This window comes from Eleutherodactylus coqui, chromosome 2 (genome assembly GCF_035609145.1).
Source record: "Eleutherodactylus coqui strain aEleCoq1 chromosome 2, aEleCoq1.hap1, whole genome shotgun sequence".
In the NCBI taxonomy this organism is placed as follows: Eukaryota; Metazoa; Chordata; class Amphibia; order Anura; family Eleutherodactylidae; genus Eleutherodactylus; species Eleutherodactylus coqui.
Window position 1 is genome coordinate 220,978,790 of NC_089838.1, and position 26,648 is coordinate 221,005,437.

Consider the following 26,648-nt stretch of genomic DNA (forward strand, 5'->3'; position numbering starts at 1 on the left):
TCTGTTCCTACTTTTCAAACTATCTTTTTTGGCCATCGTATATGCGTTGTCGCGTATTTCAGTCGCGTATGTTCAATTTTCTGCGGGTCGCCGTTTTTACGTGCCGTAAAATCGCCCGTGTGAACAAATATATTGGAAGCCAATGCCTCAGATGGTCACGTTCATAAAAACACACCGTTTATGCGCTCGTGTGAATTCACCCTTAGATACAGATTTGGTCCCAGTGGATTTGGTGCATATTTGTTGCGGGTTTTCCGCTGCAGAAAGCCCCAGTGAATCTCCGATGTATGAAGGCAGCCTTATAGGTAAGAAAATGCGTAAAAGAAAGAATAACATTTCTGTCTGTATATAAATTAAAAACAAGTCTGCTAAAAATGCTCGACATCCATGACTTTTTTTTTTTTTTTTGCCTTTTGCAAGCCTCAAAAAATGCTGCAAAAATTGTGTGAAGAAAGCCTAATTAGGTCTGTTTCACACGGGCAATAAAACCATGTAAGATCTGTGTGCTGCGAGACGCACAAATATGAACCCCATTCATTTAAATTGGGTCATACACATGAGCGATGTTTTCTCACATGGCACCGCAGGAAACGCATCATAGCATGTTATATATCCCTGCGCTATCGCCCACTTAAAGCAATGGGAGAACTCTGCAATCCTCTATGACAGCAGCAGGGGATGCCTTCATCCCCATGGGGAATCCCTTCTGACGCAGCGTGGGTGAGGGGATTCCCCACGAGGATGAAGGAATCCCTTACCGCTGCTGTCATAGAGGATTGTGTTCTCCCATTGCTTTCAATGGGGTCGGTGCTGCTGCCACCCCATTGAATACAATGGGATGAAGGGATTTCCTGATGTGATGCAAGGATGTTTGAACATGAAAACGCCTCGCATCCAGGGGGCTTTCACATGGTGGGGAGCGCCATATGTGTTGCCCTTGCCCGAGTGAAACTAGCCTTCATACTGTGCAGCATTACTGATCCGGGGGACGAAATCCTATAGCACATATGTAAGGTATTAGGGCTACAAGATAAAACAGTCCAGCTTGCAGCAGATGTACATGTGAAAAGTAACCTGAGCCATCCCAGATTGGAAAGAGTTTATATCCGGCCATCAAAGCCGAGTTATAAGGGCTTGTTTAGACTAGAGCTTGCCGCCTGCTGTCAGGGCTCTGTATATGGATGTAATAGAAGTGGTTTGGCCTGCTTCACAGCTGTCCGCATTCTGGCAGCGGCTGACAAATACTAGTTTACAAATGCATGAAGATTAAACTCCAAAAAGGTAAAATATGTTGTATAGCAGTGTCTTCCTGCCAGCTGCAGCTTGTTCAGGGTATGCTGGTTGTTGTAGTTCAGAAACAGCTGGAAAACCATTAGTTGGAGATTGCTGTTTGCTCACCAAGGTAGCTTCAATTGTTAGTTGCAATGCAAAGGGGGCGTCACCCCCTCTGTCAATCTTAAAGGGGTTGTCCCGCGGCAGCAAGTGGGTCTATACACTTCTGTATGGCCATATTAATGCACTTTGTAATGTACATTGTGCATTAATTATGAGCCATACAGAAGTTATAAAAAGTTTTATACTTACCTGCTCCATTGCTAGCGTCCTCGTTCCCATGGAGCCGACTAATTTTCGCCCTCCGATGGCCAAATTAGCCGCGCTTGCGCAGTCCGGGTCTTCTGCTCTCTTCAATGGAGCCGCTCGTGCAGAATGCCGGCTCCGTGTAGCTCCGCCCCGTCACGTGCCGATTCCAGCCAATCAGGAGGCTGGAATCGGCAATGGACCGCACAGAAGAGCTGCGGTCCATGGAGGGAGCAGACCCCGGCGGCCATCTTCAGCAGGTAAGTATGAAGACGCCGGACCGCCGGGATTCGGGTAAGTACTACCTGGTGTGTTTTTTTAACCCCTGCATCGGGGTTGTCTCGCGCCGAACGGGGGGGGGGGGGGTTAAAAAAAAACGTTTCGGCGCGTGGACAACCCCTTTAACTCCACCAGTACTTCCTGGTGGCATCAAGATACAATAATACCTGCAAAGTCTGCATGTGAGCCATCACATTAATGTATATGAAGCTGCCCAAGTACCTTAGAAGACTACTGCCTCAAATACTAATCATCCCCAGCATACCCTTCAACACAGAGGTTCACAGGATTCCAGACATCAATCAGTAGCGCCACTCCTTTCTGTTGGCTAGACCTGTGTTACCCAGCAAGGGATAGAAGGCGAGCTCTTGGACGTTTGCTTGTTGGCAGATCCCATTGTAAGTAGCCAAGTCTGCCAAGAAAGAACTAATGTTTATGGGCATGAAATTCTGTAGTGAATATAAAAAAAAAAAAAACAACTCCTCTGATTCTCTATTTGGATCAACACTGAGCGTATATTATACATACAACCTACAGATCAAGGAGAACAAACTCAAGCTGACATAAGGTGCTGTGGATGCGGCCACATGACACACTCTAATAGCAGACAGCACTATTTCTAATGATGTTACAGCTGGTAGTTTGAGGGTCTACTCTGCACTCACTGTCTTGCCGAGGCATCAGCTTGATGTTGAGATTCTCCCTGCTTTCTCTTTCATCATTCTTTGCTAGTAATCCCATAATTAATCAACACAACATCACATGAGCAGCTAGAGCTTGTACCGTCTCTGCTTGCTGTGAGGACACTGTGATTATCATTACTTTCTACCTTCACCTTAAACTACAGACCAGGAGTATACAGTCAGGAGGCTTAATTATCATCTCCTTCATTATAACTGTGTGACAGGAGCCTCTGATCACTATCAGTAACGGATAGGAGTTTGTGCTCCCCCCTCCCCCTTCTAAGCTTGTGTGTTCAGAAATTATGCTGACTGAAAAACTGACTCCTTGAGTAAATATTCTCCAGTCACTGTGGGGGTTGCTTTTCCCTTTGCAGTGTTGTCACCTTGAACAGAGCGCTGGCCGAGCATTATCAGTGCCCCATTCACTTTCATTCACTTGAGTATTTCCGTTACTCCCATTAAAATGAATAGCTGACTGCATGCTTAGCTAGTGCTGTGTTCAGGGTGACGTCACTGCTGGGGAAGAAGCAACCCCCACAGTGACAGGAGAAGGGGAGTCCCATTCTGGAGATCATCAAGAGTCTCAGCGGTGAGACACCCACAATCAGCAAGTTATCCCGTAGCCTGCGGCTAGGGAATAACTTGTTCTGGGGAAAACCCCCTTTAAGATGGATGGATACTAACATAAGCACGGCAAAGCCAAACTCCTGATCATCGTCATGAAAACGGGTAGAAAGATAAGATGCCTTCCTGATACATGGGTTGGTTATTCTCATTTGAAGGGGATCTGCCAGCTCTTCTGACGTATCCATTTCAGTAAATACTTGCATTTCCTATAAACTAACAATTCTGGAGCATCTTTTTCTCCTAGAAATGTATGACCCGACAACTGGGCGTTATAATTCACCTTGTCAAATGGGCGTGTCCCTACAATCAGCACTGATTGGACAGAATGTATGACCCCTAGCCGTCAATTCATAAATTTATAGTGAAAATAAAGTGGTACAGTGCAAAGTTATAAGATGAGATGACCTGAATTAACTCTAAAGGTGACATTACAGGAGCGCAGACAGATCCTCTACAGGTATAAGCCTATAGAGGAGGTAAGCGATCTAACCTAGCGTTATCTACTTGGGTACATTACCTGGAGACCCTGCGTGAGAAGAAGCTCCTGAACATCTGGTCTTCTAACGTTACGCCGACAGCTATAGTACGCCCTCCGCACCAACGGACTGGGGAGCACTGGTTGCCTTCATTTAATTAGACCGCTTTGCTCAACCCATTATGTCAATATGACTTTGCGCTTCTGCGCCAGACTATTCTGCCAGAGATTATGATCAGCGTACAGGAGAGACACTAATCTGATTATCAGTTCCCTAGCAACAGATTCCACTTCATCCGCAGTGTTTCCAGTCCCCGACGTCATCCCTCAAGATATTGTATTTGCTAAATAAATAGGTGTCTATCGCAGGAAGCCAGGGGTAAAACTACTATGAGCCGTGCTCCAGTGTGGGGTATTTCTCCTCTACTGTATGTGGCATCTTTCTGTAGCATGGTAGTTGGGCATCAGTCTACGGTGTCCACCATCTTCGCATAGTAGGAAGTCGCGGACAATGGCATTAATACTGCTTTATGATGATCATGTGACATCATTCAGCGGCCTGCTGTAAACCTACATGTGTGATTCCAGAAACGGATCCCACAGACCACATGGAACACTTCTCTACCAGTTTGGAAGCAGGACTGGTGCGCTATTTGTCCAAAAAAGTGCTGGATGGAAATGGCTGATGTATGTGAACGCACCCTCCGTTACTGAAACCTGCTGCTTCTTTAACGAGAGTGTCCACCATGTTGTTTTAAGGTTCTACGTTCTATGCTCGCTTGTCCAATATAGCTTTATAGGGTCAAAGCTTAGTTTGAAACAAAGCAGAAACTTTTTTTTTTTTTTTTTTTTTTTTTAAAGCCAGGCTCACACAACCGTATCGTAATACACAGAGTAAAATTTGCGGTATTTCTCTGCGTACTGAAATGCGTAACCCCGCCTCTTCTTGTGTATGTACGGTGTATTTTAGGCCTGTTTCATACAGGTGACACAATATCGCCGCAAAAAAAATTACAGCGATATTGCATCATTAGTTCGTATGATGTCGTTGCGCTTTCTCGCGGCAATACCATGATTTTATGGCGCAACAAAGTCGCGTAACTTGTAATATAAGCCCTACCACAAATCTAAACCATAGCTGCAGAGATAACCAATCACAGCCATTCATTGGTTTATTGAGCGTTGGCTCTGATTGGCTGTGATTCAACCAATCTCAGCCATTCATTGGTTCATCAAGCCCAGGTCTGTTTGGCTGAGCGCCACAGCGCTCAACCAATCAGAGGCAACACTTCCTGGAGGCAGGGAGTTTCCAATCTCGGTCAGAAGACATGCCTAAAGACCAGTGTCGGGGACTGGAGAGAAGACGCAGCGGAGCTGGACAGTGCTTTTTAGGTGATGTATTTTTTTCTGCAGCTAGGGCCTAGTTTAGAGCTTTGACAATAGGATTTTCTACTGCCAAATTTGCATTGCACTACACGAAAACTGCGCTTTTGTGCGATGTGATGCAAAGGAGAGGAAGGCTCCATAGGAACACATGGGCTACAAAACATCGTAAGTCGCGGGCATATCGCGAAACCAGCAATGTTTTTGACTTACAATGTTGCATACTACAAAACATCACAAATGTGAAGGAACATATGGGAAAGCATGGGCTTCACATACATGTGAATTGTAGCATTGTCGCAACGCTAGAAAATTGCGCGACTTGTGAAACAGGTCTTACACACACAAAAATGTCAGAAGTTACCCAACCCCATGGAAACGTCCATCTAGCGCTCACATGATCTCGCAGGCGCCATTTTCTTGTGCTGTCCTGTGTTGGTGAGAGTTCGTGGCGCTCTGAGAACCGTGTCCTCACCAGAGGATGAGGCTCTCTTGGCTGGTTTTTCCACGTTTGCACAGCCACATCCGATGCATCAGAGCAATGAGTTTGACCCTATCAAAGGTAGCCATGGTAATGTTATTATTTTGGCCTCCAACACCCCCAGCAGCAGCTTGGCTGGGCCGGTGCTCCAGTTTGTGCTTTGTGAAATAAAAAAAGAGGAGGGAAACATGGGAGATTAAAAAAAATTAAGAGAAAGATAGGACATGCCGCGATTTTTATCTCTCGCAACATCGGATGAGTGAAAACCTCGCAAATGTGAAAGAAACCATTGAAGTTCATTGGTTTCATAATTCAGCATTTTGACTCCCTCTCGCATCGCACGAGAATCGTGCAGTTTTCTTGCCAGTATGAAGGCGCCCTCATGCATTCGTTTTTTTTATGTGGGCCTAATGTACACAAGTGTAAGTGGAACAATGAATGTACTTTTGCTGACACCATTTTTTTGTGTCTTATGCGCATGTACAATTCACGCATAATACATAACGAAAATCCAGTCCTGTGAGCCCGGCCTAACTTGTCTAATTTGCTTTTGCTGACAAGTTTTCTACCTCCATCTATCCAGGGACCATGGACCTTTCCTCTTGCCAAAGGGCTGAAAATCAAATATGTGATCTGACCCCTTCTTTACAACTGTTTTATTTCTAATTTCAAGTTGATACCTTGATGTTGGTACCTCCTGGACTGACCCGCCACACTAAGGCTGGGGTCACACAGGACATATACCCGGCGGAAATTTTGCTGTTAAGATGCAGCAAAAAAACCGCAAGATTTCTGCTAGGAGAGCGCTGCTTCTAAACCCGCGGGTTTTGGAGTGGCTTGGCCGCCCGCTTTTTCGTTGCGGCTGGCGCTCCCATAGAGGAGAGCGTGGCTGCCACGGAAAAAAAAATTGACGTGCTGCGGCCAGGGAATCCACGGCTTTGCCGCGACAGATTGGCCATCTTGTGTGGACGAGATTTTTGACAAATCTCGTCCACGTAGCTGGCTAATCGCGGGATTAGCGGCCAAAGCCGCAAATCCGCCCTGTGTGAACCCAGCCTAACATCTGATATTACTACCTTTTGAGGTGTAGACTATGGGTGCTTTTACACAGGACTATTTTTTTTTATCCAAAAATGGCAGCAGGACTAGAGATGAGTGAGTATACTCGGTAAAGGCAATTGCTCAAGCGAGCATTGCCTTTATCGAGTACCTGCCCGCTCGAGATGAAAGGTTCGGGTGTCGGCACGGGGGAGCGGTGAGTAGCGGCTGTCAGCAGGAGGGAGAGAGAGATCTCCCCTCCGTTCCACTCCGCTCTTCCCCCGCAGCTCCCTGCCCGCCGCCGGCACCGAACCTTTCATCTCGAGCGGGCAGATACTCACTAAGGACAATGCTCGCTCCAGCAATTGCCTTTAGTGAGTATACTCGCTCATCTCTACACAGGACGACTAAGCGCCCCACAGCCATCCCAACGTTTTTACTCCTGTGCTTTCAACAGAAGCATTGGTTGCTCACTGGATGGAGGAAGAGCGTGACGGAGACTCCTTCTGGCCGCCCACCTCCACTTAGAGTAAACAGGCAGTCATTCACCTATGAGTGACTGCCTGTTTAAATGGGCCGATAATCGCTTGTTTTTTAGGTGAGCTAAAAACCACACAACTCCAAGAAGAGAGTGATTCTTGCTCACTTGCCCTGTTGGGTCTCGTCTTTACATGGGACAAAAGTGGCCTGTTATTACTGGGTGACTATCAGCCCATGTTAAAAGTACAAGCATGGCCAAGAGATTAATAGAAGATGTACATTCAGTAGAGCGTAACTAACCGAATCCTTGGCAAAACCTACCAGACACAATTGGTTGTGGTAGCCCTCACCCAGGGACATGATTAATAATAATCTTTATATATAGCGCCAACATATTCCACAGCACTTAAAGGGGTTGTCCGTGTCATAGAATGTCTATACATTCAGCTCTCCCATAACAAACCTATACTCTCCTCTCCCTGCTGCAGTCCTGCCTGGTTTACAAGACGTCGCAGGCAGTGCAGCCGATAGCAGATCAAGCGCTAAGCTCTGTTATTGGCTGAAGCGCCTGTGACATCCTGTAAATAGGCTGGGGAACCTGTAACAGTGACGTCAGAAGGGAGACCTGGGGAAGCACTGTGGGACACAGCGGGAGGCGAGTATATGTTCAGGCATTCTAGAACTCTGACAATCCCTTTGACGTGATTCAGATATTCTGCACTTTCCGTTAAAAACGTTCCTCCTTTTTAGTAGTCGGTATTTTTCAAGTGAAGCTGGAGGAGGACGTGACTCACTAATTCAATGTTCTTGTGGTGTGGTCTTTGTCAGTCCTGGCTACGTGATGGCTGGTCTCCAACTGTGTTATAAGTCTGGCACTGGAAGAGAGCAGTGTAAAACAGCAAAAACTCTGCAAATGTCAAGATAACAATAATAGTTTGATGCGCAACCATGTTTGTAGAAAGCCTAAACTTGTCACCGATGTAAACCTCACATGCAACTCTACACAAATCCCATCCCAAGGTTCTAGATTTCCTTTAGATATATACAGTTTATATGTAAAGATCTTTTAAACTCTTGACAGCTGAATGATGATAAATAGGACAAAGGTTCAACTCTGTTGTGTCGTCCAACAATGTGACTGGACTGGGCAGTAAGTCGGTGTTCCCCAACAAGTGGTTTGAGGGATTCGTGTGGCTCCCAGTTGTTGGCATTAGTGGAACCAGAGATGTTCACATTTCGTCTGAGCCTTGTATTTAGCATATGTGTCGGGAAAGGTTGCAGATGTAGACCTCAAATCTATTGTCCACTAGTGTGGCTCAGTAGTGTATTTCTTAGGCTAGGGCTACTGGCAGCAGGCGTCATGCAATAGCAAATTTCACACAAGTCGTGTGGCCGAAAACATTTGTGCAACTACGTTGGATTTGCTATTTGGTTGTCAAAACCTAGCGAAATCACACATGACTTCTATTGTGGTCTATGCTGGCAAAGCTGTGTGTGACTGGTGCCCAAATACTTGTGATAGATGTTTAGTGAGTAGAGATGAGCGAGTATAGTCGTTTCAAGTAATTACTCGATCGAGCACCGCGATTTTTGAGTACTTCTGTACTCGGGTGAAAAGATCCGGGGGGCGCCAGGGGGCGGGGGGAGGCGTGGAGGAACAGGGGGGATCTCTCCCGGCACCCCTCGAATCTTTTCACCCGAGTACGGAAGTACTCAAAAATCGCGGCGCTCGGGTGAAAAAGGGGCGTGGCCGAGTAGGCTCGCTCATCTCCTAGTAGTGAGGTTGGAACACAGCTCCATTTCAACTGTTACATACAAAGCTGCATGACCTGAGATGCCTAGCCTAAGGCTACCTGTGCGAGCGCGATGACAGGTCGTGAAACGAAGCCTGATAACGTGATCTTGAACGTGTGATTTGCCCGCACATGCGAGGCATTTTTCAGGCAAAAAATCCTCGCATCTGAAGTTTCGTTCTTTTCGCGAGAGTTTCACATGCAATAAGACCCACACCGCATCCGGACAGGTGAGTAATATGTCCATGGCTGTGGGAACAGGTGGATTCCGCTGTGGATTCCTGCACTTGGAATCCCTGCGTGCCTATGGACATGAGACCTAAGAGAAGGAAAACTTCTTCTCCTTCCCTGAAGAAGCAGAAAGAGAAATAAGGAAAAGAAGCTTGGTGGATCAATGGTTAGCACTATTGCCTTTCAGGCCTGGAGTTCCAGGTTCAAGTTTGACTATGGACAACATCTGCATCGAGTTTGTATGTTTTGCGTTCTTTTTTTTTCTCCGAAGAAATCAAAACAAGCAAAGTGTCTCAGTAGCTGGCACCGTTGCTTTGCAGTGTCGGAGCTCTAGGTTCAAGTCTGACCAATGGCAATATCTGCATGTTAATTTGTTAAAATCCTTGCAGATGTTGTCTTTGGTGAGATTTGAACCTAGAACTCAGACACTGCAAGGCAACCACTAAGCCACATTCATTGTAGACCATCACCACACAGGTGTCCTTAAGGTAGTACAAATACCTCCTGTGGTGCAGAAGGGCAATATCCACTGTTGGATATTGTATTAGTGTATCTTGACGCCACCAGCGTGGAGTTAAGATTGACGGGGGGTCACACAGACACTGCACAAGTTTTGCGGAACCTGCTCAGTATGGGGGCAAAAGGAAACTGACAGTGTTAGGCCAGTGAAACAGCTGTCAGCGAGGTACGGCAGCCCAGGAGGACTTCTGCACTGCAGGAGAAGGTGCTTCAGCGCTGTTTCTCCTTATTGTCTTCTCCAGCGGCAACGGCGTTTCTCTGTCCTTCCAGGACCTACAGCCTTGCCACATTAACAGCCAATCAGGGACAAGGGGGCGTCACCCCTTGTCAATTTTGACTCCACCAGGACTTCCTGGTGGCGACAAGATACACTAATACCCCACTGTTGTACGGGTTTGGGTTGCTCATCTCTAACACGCTGCACAAGAAAATTGATCAGTTTGCAATACCATGAAACGCAAATCATTGTTTTTTGATGGATCCATTTTACAAATCCACCAAAACGCTCTTTTCTCCTTAGGGAGAGCAACTATAAACTAAGTGAGGAGACTCAAATGGCCACGCACGCTCCTCTGGGTAATATGCAAATAAGGGAGATGGAATAAATCCTCCACAGTGCCATCTATTGAAAGGCAGCATTCCTTCGAGTCAAAGTGGGACTTTTTATACAAGTCTTGTTACAATGACTGGGAATTAAAAGCAAAGCCAGACTTGTATAAAAAGTCCCACTTTGACTCGAAGGAATGCTGCCTTTCAATAGGTGGCACTGTGGAGGATTTATTCCATCTCCCTTATTTGCATATTACCCAGAGGAGCGTGCGTGGCCATTTGAGTCTCCTCACTTAGTTTATAGTATATAGTTGCTCTCCCTAAGGAGAAAAGAGCGTTTCTGACCCCTGTCCCAGGCCTCTCACTAGCAAAAGCCAGACTCCTACTGTACACTAATGAAGGGCAATAACCCGGAAACAGCTGTATGTACATGGAGTCTGGCTTTGCTTTTAATTCCCAGTCATTGTAACAAGACTTGTATAAAAAGTCCCACTTTGACTTGAGGGAATGCTGCCTTTCAATAGGTGGCACTGTGGAGGATTTATTTAATCTCCCTTATTTGCAAATCCACCAAACAAATGGAAAAAAGGTTTTCGTTTCACTTTTGTTTTGCTGAATTCCTTTTTAAGTAAAACTAGATCAGTTGATAAAACGCCAGTGTGAATGTAGCTTTACAGGTATTGGTATTTTTGTATTTGCTGTGTTCCAGTTTTTGCAACAATGACCCCAAGAAGTGCAGTGACACTTATTAACTTTGAATCTGCATCCCCAAAACAGATGGTAATCCTGCCAACATGTCATTAGTGCAACATGATGATGGAATGATGATTTCTTCTCCACTTCTGAGAGGATGATCTTAAAGTGCCAAGAATGTGGTTGCACTTCCTGTTGTATAAACAGCTGCCCAATAAAAAGGATGCCAATATTGATGCAACACAAACATGATTAAAAAACTATAACTTCTGATTTCGTAATATATATGATTTCTACATTTTGGGTGGAAATCCTCTTTAAACGTACAATAAAGGGTAAGGATGCAGTGCGCTGGGGATTTCCTTTTCCTGCTTTATTAGAACAGAAAAACTGAATCTCCTGACCGAATGTTTCCCTTTTATGGTGAACTGAGCAGCGCTGAAGAGACCCCATTGACTATAATAAAGGGGTCTGTTCGGCTCCTGCCATTTTGTCTGAAATTTTACTGGCCAAAAAAGTTTTGTATCCAGACTTTTTTTGCCCAGAATTTCATGTTTTTTTTCATGGAGGATGTGAACTGAGCCTTTGATGCAGATTAGAGATGAGCGAGCGTACTCGCTAAGGCAAATTACTCGAGCAAGTATTGCCATTTCCCCCAGTCGTCTCCACGACAGCACCAATTGAGATTGCCTCCTCCTGATAGGACAGGAACATACTGAGAGGTTAAAAGCTCCCCCCCTTCCCCACTTCCTCAGTGTCTTCCTGTCCTGCCAGGATCTCTGAGAGGGGCTGGTGGAGAAGCCAGCCAAAGCATACTCATGGGCGGATCGGAGGGCAGTGGGTCAGCCTGTCCTTCTGTCCTCCCTTCCCAGCCAGACGACTCCCGGGACGCCACATGGGGTGGTAGCTCCCGGGCCAGGTTCCTCCCGCGGCGGCCCATGGGGGGGTACAAAGCAGGAGCCTCAGTCCCCCTCCTCCTCCTCGTATAGTCACAGCGCGGCGCTCCAGAAAGCCCTTTGACGGCGGGGGGGGGGGGGGGGGGGGGGGGGGGCGTCGCGTCATGTGTCCAGCGTGGTGACGTCATCACGCTCGCATCAGGAGACGCATGGAGGGGGCGGGGCTTAGCGCAGGAGCGCAAAAAAATTCAAAATAAGGAACCTGAGAGAAGCCAGAAGGTGTACCAGCACTACAGGTCGCAGGGTGTCTGCAGCACCGGTATAGTAATGAGTGCTCCAGCCCCAGAGACGCCTGAAACCTCAGCCACAGCGGCTGTAAGTAGCCAGTGCGGCAAAAAATACAAATGCAAAATCCAATGTATTGTATATGGAAAATTGCATATTTACCCGCAAAAATGCTCTTTTGTCAGGGGGATAAAAAAGATGCCCCCCCCCCCCCCCCCCCCGAACAAAACTCAAAAAAATGCGTGGAGTGCGGGACAAGACTGCCAGCTACGTACCAGAGGCCTCTATGCAAGGCGTGCGTAGCTAGGCTAGTCAAAGAGGAATCGGGGGGATTCATGGAGGACATTAGGAAGCTGGTGAAAGAAGCGATTCGATCAGCCCTAACAGCACAGATAGCGCCGCCAGCTAAGCGCCAGAAAAAGGCGTATGTTCCCGAGGAGCCTTCCGACTCCGAGAGTTCAATCGGGTCGGAGCAAGAGGAACCGGCGGCCGAGGAGTCCTCAGATGAGGAGGACTACAAAAAGTACTTATTTCATCAGGATGACTTAACAGAACTGATTAAGTCAGTCAGGGCTACCCTAAAAATGGAAGAGCCCAGGGAACCACGCACCCTGCAGGATGAGATATTTGGGGGACTAGGGAAGAGGCGTAAGCATACCTTCCCTGTCCCTCCTCAGAAGGAAATTCGTTACCACAGGAGGTTCAGGGCAACAGTTACACCTACTAAGGCAAAGCGTTCAGGAGCTACAACAACTAAACGCAATATCCCCTGTACCTCGAAACGAGGAAACCCAGGGCCATTATTCCAGGCTCTTCCTAGTAAGAATACCCTGCGGGAAACAGCGGATGATAGTGAATCTGAAGCCTCTGAACGCCTGCGTCAGATACAGGAAATTCAAAATGGAGTCCATCTCCTCAGCAATAAAGTTGATTCCCAGAGGGGCCTACATGGCATCTATCCATCTAAAAGACGCTTATTTCCACGTGCCGTTCCACAAGGGGTCCCAGAAATACCTAAGGTTCGCAGTGGATATGGGCAAAGGAATAGAGCACCATCAATTCAGATGTCTGCCTTTCGGGATTTCCTCAGCACCCAGGATTTTCACCAAAATTATGGCAGAGGTAGCCGCCTATCTGAGGAAGAAGTCGATCCTAATAATACCCTACCTGGACGATATTTTGATAATAGCAGAGTCCAGGGAGCTCCTAACAAAATACCTGGAGATAGTGCTAGAACTTCTCCAGTCCCTAGGATGGGTCATAAACTGGGAAAAATCCAGCTTAAACCCCGGCAAGGAAAAAACGTTTCTGGGCATAGCGCTCAACTCAGAATCTCAATGCTCCTGCCTGCCCGAGGAAAAAATACAAAAAATCTGACAGCTGGTCAAAATCTTCCTACGGAGACAATCATGCACAATTTGGGAAGCCATGTCTCTCCTGGGAAGCCTGACGTCATGCATTCCAGGAGTATACACGTGAAGACTGAGGGGTACAGCAGCACTCACCGACCATATAGGGGGACCCTTCCAAAGGAAATAGCTGCTCGCCTGAAGAAGGGATTGAATCCACAGAAATCCCAATGTGTCAAATCCAAAAAGGAGCAGGGTCAGGCAGCAGGTTAGGTGCTTAAAGATTTTAATGGCTTGACAAAGACCCGCTTTTATATAGGGTCGAAACGTCGCTATTTTATGGCTATGAGGTGTTTATAACTGATGCTTATGCATTAAAATCTTTAAGCACCTAACCTGCTGCCTGACCCTGCTTCTTTATGCATTCCAGGAGTAGCATGGGCCCAGGCTCACACCAGAGCTCTGCAAGCCGCAGTCCTATCCACGTGGGACAAAAAACAGTCCTCTCTAGGGGCAAGAATGTACATCCCAAACACAGTAAAAACATCCCTGCGTTGGTGGACATCCCCAGCGAACCTGCGGAGAGGGGTCCACTGGATACAGAACCCGGCCACGCACATCACAACGGACGCAAGCGCTTGGGGAGCGCATGTGGGGGACCAGTTCCTTCAGGGCCTATGGCCACAGAGGATAAGAGACCAATCCTCAAATTACAGGGAACTACAGGCCGTATGGTGGGTCCTACAGCAGTTAGGAAACTCGCTGCAGAACCAGCACATAAAGATATTGTTGGACAATACCACCGCGGTCGCCCATATTTGGCACCAGGGGGGCACAAGGTCTCTCGCCCTGCAAAACATTGCGTAAAAAATTTTCCGCTGGGCAGAGGGCCGGATCCTTTTGATCACGGCAACACATTTGAAGTGGACACTAAATCAAAAAGCATTCCTGACAGCAGGGCTAGACTGCGACTCAGGCCCATAAATGTTTGCCCAGACTGGAACCTTAATTGGGCCCTAAAAGCCATGACAACGGAACCATTTGAGCCGATCGAAGCATTACCAATAAAAATGCTTACGATCAAGACTATTTTCCTAGTAGCCATCACCTCCGCAAGGCGAGTTAGCGCGTTGCAGGCCCTGTCCATTCGCCACCCGTTCCTGAAAATCTCAGACACCAAATTAGTATTTAAAATGGACCCTGCCTTCATGCCGAAAGTAGTATCACATTTTCATAGGTCACAAGACATAATAATTCCCTCCTTCTTCAGTAAGCCTAAAAACGAAGAAGAAAAAGCCCTAAACTGCCTGGACGTTAGGAGAGCAGTCCTAGGCTACATAGATGCGACAAGCCACTGGAGACGGGACAACAACCTGTTCGTCCAGTTCAGTGGCCCAAACAGAGGGAGCAAAGCAGCAAAAAGCTCCATAGTCAGGTGGATCTGCCTGGCCATCATAGAGTCCTATAAGGCCCTCGGGAAGGAAATCCCTTTAGCTCTTAAAGCCCATTCTACAAGGGCAGTAGCATCCTCATGGGCCGAACATAGCTCAGCCTCGGTCGAGCAGATATGCAAAGCCGCAGTCTGGAAGAGGCCCCACACGTTCATTAAACATTATAGGGTAAAAGTGCAGCAGGACAAGGACCTGGCCTTCGGCCGCAAAGTCCTCTCGGCAGCAATCCCACCCTAGAAAAAGACTTTAGTTGGTACGTCTCAATTGGTGCTGTCGTGGAGACGACTGGGGAAAAAATAGATTATACCTACCCGATAATCAGGTTTCCAGTAGTCTCCACGACAGCACCCGTACCTTCCCCCCCCTAAATTGATAGAAAAGAAATTATAGAATATAATTTACCCCCCAAAAAAACACAAAAAAACACAAACAAACAAATAAATAAAACTTTAATTTAAGCTCCTACCCCGGCAATTCGTTAGAATCCACTGAGGAAAGTGGGGAAGGGGGGGGAGCTTTAAACCTCTCAGTGTGTTCCTGTCCTATCAGGAGGAGGCAATCTCAAGTGGTGCTGTCGTGGAGACTACTGGAAACCCGATTATCGGGTAGGTATAATCTATTTTTTCGAGTACGTGTCTGCTTGTGCCAAAAGATTAGGGGGGCGGCGGGGGTGAGCATGGGTGAAGTGGGGAAGAGAGAGATGCACCCCCCCCCCCCCCCCCCCCGTTCCTCCCCGCCAGCCCCCGACTCTTTTGGCACGAGCGGGCATATACTCGAAAATGGCAATACTCTCTCGTAATTTGCCTTAGCGAGTACGCTCGCTCATCTCTGATGCAGATATGAACGAGCTCTTATCTGGTGCTGTATTGTAGATCCTTTTCCTTTAGGGTCCCTTTACACCAAATGATTTCTCGTTTGAACAAGTGACTCACGTTGGCGGTCGCTCGGGCAGCCTGTTTATACAGGCAGATACATCGTTGGCTCGTTCAAAGGAGAAATCATTCACTTGTTCACATTCACTGTATAAGTGAATGTCAAGGACTGAACGATCGGTATTTACACTGAACGATAAAACTGCAATAATTTTTTATTTTTTTTTTAATGTTCATAAGAAAAAGTAATATGTTTTCTGTAAAATTAGAATCTGCTGATCACACCGGTAACCTTGAATAGCAGCACGTCTCACTTTCAAGTTACGAACCACTTCCCTTTTATTTAACCCCTTCGTGAACGCTGATACGTCTGTTAATAAAAACAAAAATACATATTTGGTATCGCTGCGTCCGTAAAAGTTCAATCTATCAAGATAATACATTATTTACCCCGCATGGTGAATATCGTCAGAGGAAAAAAAAAAAACCTAAAGAACGCCACAAATCCACTTTTTTAGTCACTCTGTCTTCAAGAAAAAGATGCACTAAAAAGCGATCAAAAAGTCGTATCTATTCCAAAATGGTACCAAGGGAAACTAAACGTCCCGCAAAAAATGAGCCCTTGCACAACTACATCAACAGAATAATAAAAAGGCTATGGCGGCAGGAAACAATTAAAAAAAAAAATTATATAATTTTGATATTGTAGTAATTTTACTGACCCATAGAATAAAGTGATGTCATTTTTGTTGCAGTTCCTCTCCACTTTTTTTTTAAGGTTTTTCAGTACATTATATGGTACATAAAAAGTACCAGTGAAAAATACAAACGGTCCAGCAAAAAAACAAGCCCTCATGCAGCGACTTCAATGGATAAATAAAGGAGTTACGATTTTCTTTTTAAAAGGTGGGAGGAAAAAATGGAAATGGTGGTGGGAAATGACGCTTGGATCTTGACTTCCTGCTGTAGGAAACATTACTTTTCCCTCTGTAAGAAGCAGCATTAGAAGCCCATCCTATTCGGATTGTACTTGCCTTTGTAACGGTCTTCAATGACTGAGGTGTCTTGTGTGCGGAATACGCAGTAAAGGTACAACCGTGTGAAAGAATACGCAGCATGACCTTGTTGGGGCCTATTACACATTGCAGTAAGCCATTAAAGTGAATGGATGGGCACAAATACGTAGGGAGTGCGCAGGAAACCCGCTTTTTTGAACACCATTTTAGTGAGCCCGTCCACATTCTTTTTTTGCACGCGCAAATATGCAGTGTATTTGTGCACTTTTAAAACGTTCCAGAGCAGCTGAAAAACACAGGCGTAAGCGATTTTTGGTTGTACAAATGCATATCGTATTGAAATGCGCTTAGGAATGAGCCCCAATGGTGTTCCCACCCCCCACAATGGCCCCAGTAGTAACAGTGTCCCCCCACGGTGGCCCCAGTAGTAATAGTGACCACTATTTACTGGAGAAACCTTTGGTATTTGTCAGTATGGGGGTCTCTTTGTTCTCGCCATACCATCGGAATGGCGTTCTACTCTTGCCTTTCAGCCACTGTGTGAGATGAGTGTTACATGACACACAGATGATGTGCGATGCCACTTCTTATCTTGGTCACCAAGCTTTATTCCGAAATACTTGTGGTGGAAACACTTTACCAAAGATAAGAAAAATAATCCAGCAGCACTCAAAAAGACGTTTTTACCCAACAAGGTAAAACAAGGAGGTGAAAAAAGATGCAAAGCCACCTAAAGAGCTATGAACCCACAGCTCAAATAGAATCCTCCAAGTCCATAAAAAAGTGGCAGCATAAATGGTGAAGTAGAATAATCACCAAATCTTTATTGTTCCATGTATAACAAGACAACGTTCCAACCCTTCTGGGTCTTTGTCAAGTCTGAAATGCCATAGACACCCTGGTATTTAAATACCACATAGTACAAATCAATCCACCAATCACATAAAATAAGCACAGCCACATCATAAACACAAATTAACTACACACAAACCTACATAACCTACAATACATATCACCACATGTGTAAATATTGGCGGGTGCCTGCAGATAGACAAAGAATTCACCGACATCTTCCCCAGTAAAATGCGCATGCACGAGATTTTGCAAGCGCCGTGAGAACTTCAAAGTGCACAGTGTGTAGTCGCAAGTGTCTGCCCTAGTACAGTGCGCATGTGCGAGATTTTACAAGCGCCGCAAGATTTTCAAATGGCACAGCATGTAATCATAAGCGTCTTGCATCTCCACAGAGACTCTGCGCATGCATGGATATAGCGCAACGTTATACTGGGCTGTATAAACATTAAAAACGGGGGAATCTCCGTACATAAGAGTCACAATTTACTAAGGATGTTGTTTTCCTCTGCTGTGTCTTTGTTGTGAACTGTCCGCGGACATAGCAGAAATTGTCTGGGTTGTTCAGACATCCGCGCCGCTCAGCCATATTGTTATAAAATTTTGAAAAATAGTCCCAGTCTAACCAATCACCTGTAAAAACGCAGTTTGTTAATTACAACTAACTAGTAGATGATCCGCAGTGTTTCCGTCACGTGGAAACATACCCAATATCAGGGGCGTCAAACTAATTTTCACAGAGGGCAACGTCCGCCTTATGGGTGTCTTCAAGGGGCTGATTGTAATTGTAAGACAGTATAGTAATAGTGACCCCCCCCCCAATAGTGGCCGCAGTAGTAATAGTGATCCCAGTAGTACGAGGGTCCCCATAGTGGCCCCAATAGTAAGTGACCCCAGTAGTGATATGGACCCCCATAGTGGCCCCAGTAGTAACACTGATCCTAGTCATAGTAGTGACTCCAGTAATAAGAGTGACTTCCATAGTGGACCGAGTAGTGATAGTGACCCCCATAGTAAGTGACCACAGTAATCAGAGTGGCTCCAATAATAAGAGTGGTTTCCATAGTGGCCCCAGTAGTGAAGGTGCTCCCCATAGTGTCCCCCATAGTAGGCTCGGTAGTAAGTGACCACAGTAATCAGAGTGCCCCCAGTAGTAATCGTGACCCTAGTAGTAAGTGACTCCAGTAATAAGAGTAGCTCCAATAATAAGTGCCCCCTCCCCATAGTGGCCACAGTAGGGATAGGGTCCCCCATTGTGGTCTCAGTATAGTGACTCCCTCCCTATAGTGGTCCCACTGGTAATGGTGACTCCTATAGTGGCCCCACTGGTAATGGTGACCCCAGTAGTAACAGTGACCCTCATAGTGGCCCCAGTAGTAATAGTGACCCCCACAGTAGTAATAGTGACCCCCACATCAGCCTCAGTAGTAATTGGCCCCTGGCCGGCCAGCATTCCTACAGGCATTACATTCACCCAGCCGCTGCTGAGCCTGTAACTGCTGGCCTCTCCCCTTGGCATCCACGTGGCATACAGGATGGCACCCACAGACACAGCAGGAAAGATCAGCGGTCACTGACTCTGCGCCGTCGGACCGGAGCTGCAGGCTGTGTGAGTGAAGTGCCTGATATATGCTGCCAATCTGATGTGTTGGTTTCCAATGCATTCGTGCGGATGGGTGTATTCCCACAACATAAAAATGGTCAGCAAATATAGAGCATAGGGTGCGCCCCCCTCAGCGTACCTCTCCAGTGTCTTCTCTTCTCTGCTGCAGATGTGCTGGCTGGCGTGCCACTGCGCATGCGGAGTAGAGATGGTGCCGCGCCATCACTATGGTGATGACGTGGCTCCCGAGACCATTCTGCAATGATTGTTTGCAGAATGGTTGCGGAACAGACTGCTTCCATTGACTTCATGCTGCGATTTCTTCCCCGCATCCGGAAGATTGCAATCTATTTCCACTCGTGGGCAGGAAATCGCGTATTGTCATAGCATGCTATGGAGTGGATTTACTGCGTAATCCGGAGGCGGATCCCCGCTCCGGATTCTGCAATGCAAATCCGTCTGTGTGCAGGCGGCCTACGGTGGCGGCTCCCATAGACTCCTATGGTAACTGCCGGAGAAGGGAGGCGGGAGGGAGTTTAGCAGCATGTCTGCTAAACGCCCGCCCCTTGCTGGCTGTTTGCAATGCGAGGGGGCGGGATGGGAGCTAGTGTTCAATGGGAGGAGGCGGGAGCTTATCACACTAGCTCCCGCCCCCTCCTTTTGCTGAGTGGGGGGAGGCGGTTTAGCAGATCTAAACTGTCTCCCCTCCCCCCTGCCGACAGTATAATGGGCTCCGTGTATACTTGCCAGATCAGGCCGTTTGAACTATCTCATGGACCAGAGATGCAGCCCTGACTTAATCATGGTTGCTTCTCGTTCACGTGATTTTTGGTCGTGCTGTGGCCGTGACTTGGTCGACCAAAAATCGCTGAGCAAGCCACATAATATGAGGTGGCAGTTGTGTGTGCCCTATATGTTACATAAACCTACCCTTATAGTGTTCAGTCAGCGCGCGGTGTGTAACAGCAATTGCGAAATAGTTGTGCCATCTCTTTTGTTCTTTTTATTAAGCAAGGTTAATGGCAAGCATATTGGATTAATTGTATAGGCATATTTCCAAAAAATAAAGTACAACCGCAATTGGATTACATTATTGTCCATAAGTGGAAAACCTTACGTGGCAGAAAAAAACATATCATATTTGAATTCAGCGCACTAACGTTACTATTAGCCACCTATCTGCTTATCTGTTACAAAAATGGTGTTGGTGAAGGAGCCAACGATGAGTTTTGCGCATACGTAAAACAAATGAACGAAAAATGAGCGATTTGTTATTTGATCGTTGGCTGCATTTACATTAAATGATGATCGTTCTTTTTTGCTTGTTTGACGGATTTTTCTTCTTCGTTAAATAATCATCCCGTGTAAAATGGCCTTGAGCATATAATCCAGAAAGCCTAGGGCAGACAAGAGTCAGATGTCCGTACTGGTTGCTAGGAGCATGATTTTGTTTCTCCCACAGGCTCTGAGACGTGTTCCAGACGAGTGTGGTAATAACATGGTATAGCATAACATGCTCCTTAGATCTGGTAAGAGGCAGCCACAGCACCAACTAGTTTAGTGTCTGCAGCACCTCTCTCGTTAGGTAGACGGCCTTCGCTGATGTCATTATACGTCCTCCCACAACTTGTCCTCATTGGGTGTGGATATTCTGTAATGCTACTTCAAATATTTTCTGCAGAAAAACTGTTTAACCCCTTCCAAGCACAGGGCAAATAACCATTCCTAACTCTAAATTCTAGAATATTGCTTTATCGCATTACCCCCGTAATGCAAGACTGAGACGTGAGTCATTCCAAGAGTCTAATTACCGCTCTTCTGCAGATTTGCTGTACCCTTCAGGGAATTTTACTCCCGGAATAGATATTATCCTCATGGGGAGAATTTGCCAACGTGGATCTATCTACCTGTGTGCACAGACATCTATAATGGGCATGTTAAAGGGCATTCTGGTGACTTTTTTTTTTATTTATTCATTTATTATGTAGCTATCTCCCCAGTATATCTAAGTGAGCTAGTGTTGCCTTGATTGGATATTTCTCTGAAACTCTTGGCCTCTTTTTCTCATGCGATTTCAGTTCTGACCAGCTGTCAGTTACTGATGATCATGGCTCATGTCCCACAGTTAAAATGGAGGCAATCACAGCTCATCCTCCTGACTGTAACTAGCTTATTTAGATAAATATGGAAGGTAATGGTGATTAAACTGTCCCTCCTGCAGGCAAAAATGGTATAGCCTTAAAGGAGTTTTATTATTACTATAAAAACTTTTCCCGCAGCTGGGCCTGATATATATAACAAAAAAAACTACTCCCCTCTCCTCGGACCCCTGAAGCGGAAATGAGGGGCTCATACTCATGTGACCGCTATGGCCAGTCAGAGGCCACAGTGTCAAATTCCCAAACTCCTGGCATCATGGTGCCCAATAATGAGTGTTGATGCCTCTAATTGGCTGCAGAGGTCAAGTGCTTCCGTCCAGTCGTCCACACGGAAGGCGGGGCAGTTTGAGCCACTGAGCTACGCTTTGGGGGTCTGAGGAGAGGGGAGTATTAATTATTTTATTTTACAAGAGGCCCAGCTGCTAGAAAAGTGTTTTTAATTTTGTATTTTTTTTTTATATTAATGACAAAACTCCCCTAAAATAATGTTGTGCTGATGTATCGTAGGATTGATTAAAAGTTAAAAACATCATCATCAAGATGGTGTCTGAGAAGTATCAGACGGGGATACACTGCATGGAAGTGGCTGCACTACACAGAGGAGACATCCAGAGTGTGACGGGCAATTGGCTGTGGGGGGGGGGGGGGCAGCCATGAAAACATATATTTTTGCCAGAGTGGATCTTAAAAATATGGTGACTTTATTTAATTGGGTTATAGTAGTATGGCTCCTGGAATTCAGATATTTTATGGTGATTGCTTGGGATTTAGTAATTTAAATTCAGTTAATATCAAAGGTCTTAAAAGAGCCCAAATGGTTCATTTCTGGATTATTCTACAATGCTTACACATTTTCCATGAAGAATAAGAACAAATCCCAAGAGGACAAAAGCTAAAGGAGAGAAGGGTAATACAGCAAAAGTTAAGAGTAAACCAAGAAATAAATGATGTATACATTGATATTACAAGGAGTCCTGTTCCCATCATCTGATAATCTAGGAACCTTTATTTTAGGCAGTAAGCCATTGCCAGAGTGTCTGAAATACTTGAAACCCAGGAGCAGAAGACTGATGTGAGAAGACTGCGGCTGCAGCTGGTTGCACACTGTGGGTTATCATTCTCTGCAGGCGCTCTTCCTAGAAACCATTACAAGTGAGATTTATGTACTTATTTTTTACACAGATCAGGGCACAATTACTAATACTGTCCGAAAGTTTCAGTGCAAGCTAAGACAAAATTCAAGTGCAGCAGAGTCCCAACTTTCCCAGGTTGAGATTTACCACCTGGCATTAGCGTTAGGACCCATCTGAGAGCTTGGTCACCTGGACGTTGGTAGATGGGCCAATGTAATTTGATCAAATTATATACCAAGAACCTTGTATTATTTAATGTGGTTAGAGTATTGATTCTGGTATGTATGCTTCTGATAGTACATTTATTTTGCGTGCTGTTGCCATTTTTGGTTTCTGCTTCTACTGTATGTTGCAGCCATGGTTTAACGTGCGCTTATATATTTCTATTGGGATATATTTACATTGGGTAGTGCTGACCTATTATCCTTTTTTTTTTTTTGTACCAATATTGTGAAGTTTTGGATGCCTTCACCTGGTTGAGCACACCTGCCGCCCATTTACCCTCTGTCCCTCCTACTGGATCATATGAATGGTATCCCCTGGTCTTATTTGTAGGCTTAGTCCCAAGAGAGGAGCATTCTGAGTTTAAGATTATGCCACCTGGTATTAGCGTTAGGACCCATCTGAGAGCTTGGTCACTTGGATGCTGGTGGATGGGCCAATATGATTTGATCAAATTATATACCAAGAACCTTGCATTGCTTAATGTGGTTAGAGTATTGATTAGTTATGTATACCTCCTGATAGTAAATTTATCTTGCGTGCTGCTGCCATTTCTGGTTTCTGCATCTATTGTGCAGCAGAGTCCTTACAGCTGGATAGTAAGAGTCCCTCTGAGGGTGGTATCACATCTACGTAGGAACCTCTGGTCGGAGGTACTGCCGCAGGTCCGGCTCAAAATACTGAAAGAAAACTGCTGCATCCTTCTGAAAACCCCTGCATGCGAGGTGTTTTAAGATGGAATCATTCTCGCATCTCTGCAGAGGTTCCCTTGATCGCCGCCGCGGTTGGAGATCGCAATGTTCTCCTACTGTTTTCAATGGGCCGATGCTGCTGCTGGCCCTGTTGAATACATGTGTAAACCCCTGGATGCAACAGCCTCACATCCCTGCTGCCGCCGGCCCCATTGCAGCACCTCCTTTCTTTTTGAGATATCGCCCATTGTTTTCAAAGTTTTTTCCACGCAGCATCGCAGGAGTGAAAACACTGTAAATGAGAATGGAACCGTTGAAAATCATTGGTTTCATAAGCATGCGTTTTCACTCACTCTCACATGGCAAGAAAATTGTGCTGTTTGGTTTTTTTTTTCCCCTCGCCAGTGTGAAAAGAGCCCTAAAAGCCAAACAGCTGAGTGGAAAGTGAACAGACCCCATTATCGTCAATAGCAAGAGTTCTGTTCTGTCCTGAGACAGAGCCATTTGGCCGCAGGGATTACCCTTTCCTGCTCCCCTGATGGAGCATTAAAGTGGAACCCCAGGCGCAGGTGTAAAACCACCCTGACTCTTCTGTTCTCTCTATGGATGAATAATCTTATCTGCATTTCTATTTCTCTATGTTGGCATGTATTTTTTTTCCATAAGGCCTTAAGCACACAGCACGTCTGGATTCCATCCAGCTCAGATTTACTTGGGTTTATATGTTAAGTTTTTAGTCAGTTTCTCAGTCTGTGTGATGCTACAACATGGATACTACCACAAAACAGCTTGGAGGAGCACACACACTGCTGTCACAGATGGGTCTTTCACATGGGTGTATTTTGCGTCTGTATTATGTCCATATTTTTTACAGATGTAATACAGACAGCATAGAGCACTATTGATTTCCATGTTACTGCAGTGACGGTACAGGCGGTAGCTGCTTACTTGATGCCGTGCTGATGCATCGTGGGATTGATGTGAGGGAGTCGGTGATGGGGGGGGGGGGGGGAGAGAGAGAAAGTGTTTTACCTGGAATGGCCCTTTAAGTGCATCCAAAATCCTAGACTGTTCTGCATTTCCTTATTTGCTGGATGGTAAATCTATTTGAATTGTAAGACTGTATAGTCTTTTATACCATCTACTAGTTGGCCAAAATCTTGGCGCACTTTTTAGTGTCATTTAAGTTACATTCCCTTTCCAGAAGAGTTGGAGAAACTGTCTTAAAAACACATAGTAAATGTGGCGCAAAGCATGTAAAACAGTTTCAGGTGAAATCTGTGCCAGAAAACAGTTGTATCTTGATTAGTAAATCTGCCCCCCCCCCCCCCCTCCTCGGATATTAATGACCTATCTTTAAGGTAGGCCATCAATACCGGACCTCTGGGAGTCCAACTCCCAGCACCCCCACCAACCAGCTGTCTGGAGGAGAGCTGTGACACAATGATGGGCACCATATTCTCTTCATTGTTTACTAGATACAACATGGTATGTTTTGTAGCTACTGTGCTTGGTACTGGAGCTCAGTGTAACTCAAGTGAGTATGACTGAGCTGCAATACCAGGTATATCCACTACAAAATGTACAGCACTGTACAATATACGGCATTGTGCCTGATAAACAATGAAGGGGACCCTTCTGCTACCTGACTTGTGAGGGTGCACTAGAACAGAACCCCAACCAATATGATATTGATAGCCTACCCTAAAGATAAGCCAGCAAGATCAAAGATCCAAAAAACCCTCTAACATCTTTACAACTATAATATGTACATTTGCATCTAACATGCAGCTAGTTTGTGACTTGTTCTTGGCTTTTAATGATAGATTACCTCTTCTCCAGATTTTGGAGCAGCAGAGACCTTCTCTCATTTTGTGGGCTCACAGATATAGTTGTCTATAGCCCAACAGTACAGAAGGCTGTGCTTGTTCAGACAGCTCCATATCTGTCATGTCGAGAACAGCGTGCCATCGTTTGACGGCAGCTTTTCTCTCCTGCAGTGTTCTGTGCAGGACCTGAAAGATGCATATGAGCCGCCAGAGGACCCTCGCATGCTTCTGCCAGCTTCTGCACTTGTTTGCTCAAAAGAGCAGTAGGCAAGGTAAGTACTAATGGGGCTATTACTGCTATGGGAGGCACTGGAGCTGGAATGTGGCCCTAATGTTTTGTACAGATGGGATTCCAAAATGTATTATACTGTTTCCGTGTAAAAAAAAAAAAAAAAAACCTACCCCGGAAATGAGCCCTAGCATGATTTTTCAGGATTTTCGGGGAGGTTTGAAATGTAAGCACTGGTTACAGTTGATAAAAAAAGTCAATTGGAAAGCATTAAATGTGCACGAAAAGGGCCGTAAAAATGCAATTGCTGCATTTTTATAGAGCTTTTCACACAGATCAGCTGAGTCACTTACCCAGCAGAAATGGTTTAGGTTCTTCCCGCTGCTCTCCAGAGCCCCGTTGCAGTTCCCGCAGTCCTCGGCTGCCCACACAGGATCCCTTTCTAGTTACAAGATTCATAAATCCTGCCCCCACGAAGCGATGGCTCTGATTGGTTCTTTGTGAGCTGCATTGATTGACTGAGCAACACTCGAAGAAGCCATCACTTGGTAGAGGCAGGAATCATGAATTGGCTGAGCCGCAGCTCAGACAATTCATAAATCCCGCCTCCACAAATCAATAGCTGTGATTAGTTCTTCAAGTGCTTCATTGATTGGTTCTTTGAGTGCTGCTCAGCCAACCAATGCAACGCTGCTCAGCCAATCGCAGCCATCGCTTCGTGGAGGCAGGATTTATGAATTCTGTGAACTGATCCTGTGTGGGTGTCCCAAAGACTTTGAGAACTGTACCGGGCTCTGGAAAGCATCGGGAAGGACTTGGACCAAGCCTGCTAGGTAAGTGACTCAGCTGATCTGCGTCAAGATAAGACATCCCCTGAAAATAAGCCCTAGAGCATCTTTTGGGACAAAAATTAATATAAGGACAATGTCTTATTTTTGGGGAAACTGGATACGTACTCTTCAGGCATTGAAAGTAGAATAACTATTGCACAGGCTGGAAAAAATGTTTCAAAAACTTGAGTTTAGTGAGTGATTACTAAGTTTTACAGGAAGAACAGGGAGAAATTAAGATAGCAGTCAGCCAGCTTTCTATAAAGATGATCTAAATGGACTACGTGGGGGGATTCTCTTGGAACTATGAACGGAAGTCTTGTTACTAGGAAATGCTTCTTTTATGTAGGCAAATTGTATATCGTTCTCATTCTTGTTTCTTATGAGGTACTGAGAGAAACTCTATTTTCCACTGCCATGT

General features: G+C 45.7%; 1 protein-coding gene across 1 annotated transcript in view; it reads right to left on the reverse strand.

Moving 5' to 3' along the window:
- LARP6 (La ribonucleoprotein 6, translational regulator) overlaps window positions 1-26,648 on the reverse strand; it is a 51,745-nt gene that overhangs the window by 12,862 nt on the left and 12,235 nt on the right. The gene's annotated exons all lie outside the window — the stretch shown is intronic.